At 32.0% G+C, this 8977-nt stretch overlaps 1 pseudogene across 1 annotated transcript; it reads right to left on the bottom strand.

Moving 5' to 3' along the window:
- Positions 1-5871: 5871 nt before the first annotated feature.
- LOC308635145 (calcyclin-binding protein-like) lies at positions 5872-6621 on the bottom strand (annotated as a pseudogene). Its single transcript has one exon. The product of its transcript is annotated as a calcyclin-binding protein-like (transcript).
- Between the last annotated feature and the right edge of the window lie 2356 nt (positions 6622-8977).

Genomic DNA, 8977 nt, shown 5'->3' on the forward strand with positions numbered 1-8977 from the left:
GCATTTTAGTCTCCTATCCAAAAAAGATATGTATATTTCAGAGAGATCTAAATACAAAACTATACATAAAAAACATAGCAGAACACGTTCATGGCTTTGCTGTAGGCAATGTTTTGTCAAAGAAAAGGACTAACTATACATGAAAATGATACTTTGAATTATGCTAAGAGAGGAATAAGTAATAATCAGAACATATCATTAAATGAGTGAAAAGACAAAGTGAGATATAGTAGGTGATATTTCTAATACATATGCTCCAAGAAGGACTCAAGTTCAGAATATATAAAATCAGTTATAAAATAACAGACTACCCCAAAAAGAAAAGGGAAACATACACAATTCACAAAAATGGTTATTCAATTACACAATAAATGTATGAAAATGTGCTTCAAACTCCTTTTGTAATAAGGCTAATGTAAATAAGATATGAGATAATACTACATTCCTCATAGAATCACTGAAATAGTGAGAGGGCAAATATTAAGACAAAATGTGCTACAACCAGAACCTTTATACATAGGTATTGAGTAAACTGCTATGATCACTCTCAATCGCTATTTGGTACTATTTACTAAAGATGAACTCAATTAAGGTAAACAATTTTGTTCTAGGCATATATCCCCAACAAGTGCATGCAAAAATACATGAGAATGTTCATAGAAGTGCTATTCATAACAGCTTAAAATTAGAAACACTAGAATATATAAATATGTAAATAAATCTCACAAGCATAATAGAGAGCTAAATAAGCCAGATATATGTATAATTCTATTTAGATCAATTTCAGAACCAGACAAAATATAGTCTTAAAGTCAATATGGTGAAATAGTAGTTAGCCAATGTGTCTGGAGTTAGGAACTGTGGTTGATAAGAGCAAAGGGGCACATTTGAAGGTGTTAAAAATATCTGCTTTCTGGATCCGAGTTCTGGCTACCCAAATTTATGTGTGTGTGTGTGTGTGTGTGTGTGTGTGTGTGTGTGTAAAACGTATTGAGCTTCGCTTATGCAATACAACCGGCCCTTTATATTCATGGGTTGTGTACCAATATCAACTAATATCAGATTGAAAAAATGTTTTAAATGATAGTGCCTATGTCAGTAAACAGATTTTTTTTCTTAACTGATTCCCTAGAGTATAATAACCATTTACATAAAGTATGTATCATACTTACGTATTACAAGTAATTCAGAGATGATGTAAAGTATATAGGATAGTGCATGTATACTATATGCCAATAATACAGTGTTTTATATAAGTAAATTGAATGTCTGCTGATCTGGGTATTTTAAAAGTCCCAGAAAAAATCCTGTGGAGACACCAAGAAATAACTATATGTACCTTTGTGTTTACATAGGTTATTTTCAATAAATGGTTTACTAATTTTGAATAGAAGGATTGGAATTAAATATTAAAATCTTGAAACTTTGTATTTCTACTGGGCATGGTGTCTCATTCATGTCTGTATCGCCAGCTACTCAAGTTAAAAACTAGAAAGACTGGGGGTGTAGGTCAGTGAAAAAGCAATTGCCTACCATGCTTGAGACCCTGGGTTTGATCTCAAGTACAGCCCCAAAAAATATATATATATATATGTATGTGTGTGTGTGTGTGTGTGTGTGTGTATAATTATATATACTTACATTTTATTTTTCTTTATATATGTATATACATATATACACATGTATATACACATATATGCAGACAATTATATATATTTTAATCATTTATATTTTATATATATACATATGGGTACATATATTCATACATAGTACTTGTACCCAGTTCAGACATGATGTTTCTAATGGAATTAGAGTTAAAAGAATTGTAAGAAACAAGTTATGTACTCAAATACCTCCTTCTTGGTGAATGGCAATATCATATTAAAAATTATAAATTCTACAGCAAGCATAGCTATTTAGTTTCATTTAACTAAACTTCATAATATTGGCAATAGAAGATATATTCACATATTTTCTACTAAGACTTCAGAGAATTCAGAGTTCCTATAAGAAATACTAAACATTTAAAGCACTCTCTAAAACATTCCAAAAAGCTTATAAATACAGAAGAAGCTGTAGGTAAGTAGAGCCATTTACAACCTCCTCCTACCATAAAGGCTCCCACTGAAATACAATTTGTTTTCTTTTTTTTTTTTTTAAGAGAGAAAGAGAGAGAGAGAGGGAATTTTTTATTATTATTTATTTTTTAGTTTTCGGAGGACACAACATCTTTATTTGTATGTGGTACTGAGGATTGAACCCGGGCTGCATGCACACCAGCTGAGCGCACCACTGCTTGAGCCACATCTCCAGCCCCACAATTTGTTTTCTTATCAATGGCTGATCATGAGGGTCCCCTTGTGTTAACTCCAGTCATTGAAAGTAAACCCTTTCTTTAGTAACTAATTGTAAGTTACTATCCTCACACTCATATTTAAACATAATATTTTCTACAAATCAAATGCATCTTTGACTTTGAATCATTATTCACTTACATTGTTTGAAAATCAGTACTTCAGCTTAACCCTAATTTTCCTAGTGTCCTGTAAGGCCCTATTTGCCCCTGTTGCTCCCTGTACTCTAGCACCTGGACTTCAAAAATTCCTTATAAAAAACAAGGCACCCCTCTCTCTCCCTGGAACATTTGTACATGCTGCTTTCTCTGCCTGTGTCTTCCCACAACTCAGCAGGTACTATACCTCACCTCCTTCACTGTGCTTACACAGATGTCACCTTCTCAAGCAGAACTTACAATCTGATAGTGTAAGCTTTTAAGTTTCCCTACACCCATTTCTCTGCTCCAAGTTTCTCCATAGCACTTGTCACCATTTTACCTGGTACATTTAATATTATGTTTCTCCTTTTCCCTATCCCCTACCACTTCATTCTCAGCACGTAGAACTGACTCAGAGTAGATGCTGTTTGTACACTTGTTGAAAAGGTGAATAGAAAAAGTGCATCTCAAAGAGATCTTTATCAGTTCCTCAGTCTTTGATTCTCAAGACTCCTGTGGAGATATCCATTCAACAAGTCTACAGGATCCTCAGAGAGCATTGGTTCTCTGCAATCTGTGTGTAGTCTGTGAAACACAGGAAACTTTTGTTAGCTACTTACTCTTCCAATTACTAGATTCCACAAGCATCCATTTCTCTCCCTGCTTCCTTGATCTTGAAACTTCCCTAGTAACACAACTTAGAAACTAATTTTAGATTCCTTTTGCTTTAGGGGCCCAGAGATGATCCATCTATTTTAGCAATAGTCCATAGTAAAGTGTGCCTTGGTAAAACATAACTTTAAATGTTTGTTACAAACTAAAATTATAAAAACAAGCTCTCATAGAGGTATTTATTTATATATCTTCACCATCATACACACACACACAAATTTTATTTAACCCATATATACATAAAGATTATATATAAATATGTATATATTAATATATTAATATATAATATGATATATAAATTTATATAAGTTAATATATTCATATATTATATATAAATTAATTTGGTGGACTTCCATCATTCCTTATGATTTTTAGGTCGGAATAATTCTTTTAAAAGAAACTTCTCCAGGCAATATTTAGATTCTCAGAAGTATAGTTTGTATTATAGCAAATGAAGGATGAGTTTTGATGTTTGTCTTTATTTCCTGGCTTTTAAAATGTTGAGATGACTTCTTAGGAACCAAGAAATGATAATTATGAACTTATGCAATTAAAATACTGAATGTGTTTTGTTAATTCATTGCACGTGTCATTCTTGCTGAAGGTCACAGTTTACTTTTGTAAGCAAAAACATCTTTTGTTAATGGTTGATTCCTCTTGCTAGTTTGGCAAATCCACAATTTAAAGACTAACACTAGAATATTTGATAGCATCCTTGCATTTTTGGTTGGTAAGATATTTCAGACTTAATTTGAACATGGCCTATTCCAAACATTATATCAAGTAATTATCCAGAGCCCTATTCTGTTGTTTTTGTTTTTTTGTTTGTTGTTTGGGTGGAGAGCTGGAGGGGAAGCAATTAGAGAAAATCATCTAGGTGTTAGTGATGCTCATTACTGCAGAGTTAATCTTTTCTGGAGCTAGAAGTAGAAAATATTTATGTTATGAAAGATTATATGCATAATATTTATTCTTATACATTCTGTAATATAGGTTTTTATTTGTACTCAATAATCTAGCTCTTTTATCCTACTCAGAAAATGCCAGCTTGGAATGAACCACCCTAGTTACTTGTCTGTTTCCATAATGAAGTCAAGGCAGTCTCATAATAATGTGATGGCTACACTATTATCAAGAATCACAAATAGTTGAAAATATTTTCTTTCATTTTTCCACTTTCAATTATAGCTTCCTATGAAATTAATTCAAATTATATTTTAACATATCTAGAACAAATTCCTCAGCATGTGTTACTCCAGCACTCAATATCCTAATATTAATAAGTTCACTTAAAAATGTTTTGAGATTAATTAAAATTTTGATATTAAATTTATATTTATATAAAACATTTACATCAGTCAAAATATAATGTAATGAATAAAATTAGACTAACAGAGTTGATTTCTATTCTAATTATCTCCACATTTTGCACTTCAAATTCCTCCCTCATATGTAACATTTTTTGTTCACTTGTGTAATCATTTTTCAAAAGTAGTTGGTCATATGCATTTATACAATCAACCTTCTGCATCTGTAGGTTTCACATTCATGGATGCAACCAAAGCTGAATCAAAAGTATTCTGAAAAATACTGCACCTGCAGTGAACACATGAAGATGTTTTGTTTGTCATTATCCCCTAATCAATATAGGCTCAGAACTCTTTACATAGCATTCACATTATACTAGGTATTAAGAGTAATCTAGAGATAATTTAAAGTTTATGTTAGGATGTTCACATGTTGGATTCAAATACAATGCATTTTATATAAAGGAGTAGAGCATCTGCATGTTTTATAATGAGGGAGTTCCTGGAACCAATTCTCCTAAGTGTATTCCCCCATCATTCCATAAGCAATAATCTGCCTTTATAATTACATCTTAAAGAAAACTATTTTAGTCAGCTTTCATAATTGCTGTGACCAAAAGACCTGACACAAACAATTTTAAGCAGTCAAACTTTTATTTGGTGCTCATGGTTTCAGAGATCTCAGTCTATCCATATCTACAGATGGCTGGCTGGCTCCATTCCTCAGGATTCAAGATGAAAGCAGCTCAGGACATCACATCAGGAAGCAAAGAGACTCCACAGTGTGTGTGTGTGTGTGTGTGTGTGTGTGTGTGTGTGTGTGTACACATGTTATATATTATATATAATACATGTATTTAATATATAATTATATTATATATCATATGATATATATCATATGTTATATGTATGTATATATCCCAAAGGCATGCCCACAGTGACCTACCTCCTTCAACCACCCCTCATCTACCTACAGTTATCACCCAGTTAATCCCTATCAGAGGATTAATGCAATGATTAGTTAAGACTATCATAACCTAATCACTTAACATCTCAGCTTTCTTACATTGTCTCACACATGAGCTGTTTGGGGGATACATCTTTTTTTATGCAAAAATTCAGGTTTTACTCTTATTACATTGGTGGGAACTGATGTCACTAACTTAAAGTCAAGCAAAAGACTTCTAGCTGAACAAAAATACATAATTTATCATTTTCATTAGGTAGGACTTGCTTTTTATATTTCAATGAAAATGCCATATAACTCTTTCTTGAGAGTGTGGGGTGAGGGAATGACCAGGTACCAATGAAACCATCTTTGGAGTAAGTATTTAATAAGTACATTTTATTTAAATAAATCCTCCAGTAAAGGAGAATTTACTGCCTTTACTGTGTAAATAGTTATGTCAAATTTATATGTGCAGCTCTCCAACATTCCCTTATTGGAAACATCCATATTTCCACATCACAGTTCCCCAAAAGACTTAAATGTCTCAAAATTCTGTATCTCCTTTGGCTTGCTTCTCTCTCGATTCCACCCAGGCTTTATTAATGGTTCGCTTCATATCATCATCTCCATCTTCATAAATTTTCTTTAGAACATTCATTAATCTCTCACTAGGATCTGTTTCGGTGTCGTATGAAGGCTTTTCTTTCTCTCTGCATTCTTTTTCAACCCAAGTCAAGTACTCCCACCATGTGTTTTCTGCTTTCTTTCTACATAAGATGAGAACTGTATCGGTCTTAACTTTTTTTGGACTGCCTTTTACAGAGATGGGTTTCAAGAGATTTTTCACAAACATGGAGTAATTCTTCCCATTTAGAGTCCTTACCAAAAGATCAAATGACGTCTCTGTGAAATGAACCTGCACATTCTTGGTGGGAACTTGATGAACTCCCGTTAAAGTGATGTAGATTTTCACAAACTTATCAGATTGATCCCATCCATAATTACTGATTTTCACGGTAGATCCTGTTGTGATGGGAGCAACCACAGCAGCTGGCTTTTCATTGTCAAAAAGTTCTGGTTTCTTCTATGATTTCTGTTGCATCTTGTTCTTTATTTCTGTCTCAATCTTGTTTTTTTTCTGCTCTAAGAGCATCACGTACTCTTTTCCTAGTGGTCTTTTCCATCAACACTTTTACCTCTTCTAGATTATTCTGCAGCTCCTCCAGAGCTGAAGCCAATGGTCTGGTCCGCGTGGGTCAGCTCGCAGCCCACACTGGGGATACATCTTATTTAAAGCATAAAAATAACTTCATAGATCATATATAAAAATACAACTCATTCCTTTCCAGAGTTGCCTTGTGACTCATTATCTAATTGTTCTATAATTTGTTTAATCATTTTCTGAAGAAAGAAAATATGGGATTTTTTTTGTTGTTGTTTGGTTTTAGGGTTTTTTTTTTTTTTTGGTAATTTGTTTAACTTCTTCAAAGAATAAACGTGTATACTAATGATTCTAATTTAAAGGCAGTTCGGGGGCAATTTGAGGGGTGAGGATATAGCTCAGTGGTAGAGGACTTTCCTAGCATGCATAAGGCCCTGGATTCAGTTCCTAGCACGACAGTACTACAAAATAAATAAATAGCACTTGAAAACTACATTAAAACCAAACAGATGACAATACTTACACAGAATATTTAATAAAAACTACATGCCCTTTCTGTCAGAATTAGAAATTGTTTCCCTCTGCTGACTAGTTTGATTATTTGATTGCATTGAGCTAGAAATCTCTTGACATCTGCAGCGAGACAGCACTTCAATTATTTTACACTTAAAATGTAGAGTTGAACCTTATTAACTATTATTCACTTTGAGTAGTCCTCCGAATGAAGAAAGGGACATTTGATCACTGCAGTGATACTAAGCCCTGAAAATTATGTTGTTGAACACTGGCTAAAGTCAATTCCCCACTGGAAACACATATATTTATACTTCTTTTAATTGCCTTTTGCAAAACATGAATTACAGGCTAATTATGAAAAGTAGTCACAAGTTTCTTTCATATTGTTTAGGTACAAAGGAAAAGTGTCATTTTTGTTTGTTCCTAATTTATAAATGAAGAAAATATACAAATTGTGAAAAATTGAATTCTTTTCAAGCAAAGGAAGCTTAATCAGGGATTTACAGATGTTACTTTTCTTTCCCTTTGCAATGTAGATCTAGGCTATTTTTCTATAATGGGAGACCAGAATTTACAAATTCTTAAAGAACAATGGTTAAGGTCCAACAGTCACATTTCTTTCAACAAAGGGAAAAAATTTCTTATGGTCTAGTTAAGTTCTCAGGTCAAATACAAAGACTATTCTTATGTAATTGTAAGAAAAATAAAGTGGTTTTTATGTATCCAAACTTCATTAAATTTATGTATTAAAAGTCTTAATTGGTTCAGCCTATGCAGAAGTCCCCATTAAAAAGTATTAGAGTTTTTATATTAGGGAGGCTAGATTTACATATCTAAAACATCTTTGAGAAAGTATATATTTGCTTATTACTTTCTCTTCATTCATCTGGATGATAAGCACTGCATACTTATTATATGAAGATAATTTCTAATAATAGCACTCTAATATATATAATTTTGTTTATAAGAAATAAAATTTAAATTCCTCCAACCATGACTGCTAATTTGGGGACATTTTCTAGAAAACAATCTAAAAATAATCTAGAAATTATGCCACAATGATAGCTCTATGAAGCAACTTCTTTAATTTTATTAAGAATACTGTTTGTTTTATCAAAAATGATCTTTAATAGGAGGGAAATAGAACAAAATTATTTTCCTCTTTCTACATATCACTTAAATTATTCTCCCTTTGAGTTATTCTTCCTTTAAATATATTTTTATCTTATGAATGCAATGATATTTACAGCTAAAGAGAATTGTCTTTTAAAGGTTCTAATTGGTTAAAGGTATTAAAAGAAAAAATTAGGAATAACTAGTCTTGTTATTATAATTCACACTTCTAAATATTTTCATGCCCTTATCATTGGTACACTTTTATCTTTCTCATTAGATATATTATCTGAATCACTAATACATCAATATACATTTTAGTCCTGAAGGAGATATATATCCACCATTATGTTATTATTACTAATGACAGAATAATTATAATTTATGTTCAAGATCAGTATGTCTACAATGTCAAAAATTGACCAACTTATTTCTAAAAGTTGATTCATTAAAAAATAGTATATTTGTCTTGTCACCAGCTATTTAACAGAATCAGACTTTACATTTACAGAAAAAATATTCTCTTTTATTTATTGCAGCCTTTCAGCATATGTAATCAAAGTTGGGTTTTTTTTCCCCCTTAGAGGTTGTCAGCAGGAAAAGATAAATTTGCGGTAAATGATGACTTCATAACCTGCAATTATGCACATAAATAAATTAGCACAAAATGAAGTATTATCAATCTTAATGCACATTACAAAATTGGGAGAAACATTAGTACAATGACTGTAAATTTGTTGGTTGAGAATTGGTGATGTTAGATT

The sequence above is a fragment of the Spermophilus citellus genome (genome assembly GCF_964194105.1).
Source record: "Spermophilus citellus genome assembly, chromosome: 16".
NCBI classification, from domain to species: Eukaryota; Metazoa; Chordata; class Mammalia; order Rodentia; family Sciuridae; genus Spermophilus; species Spermophilus citellus.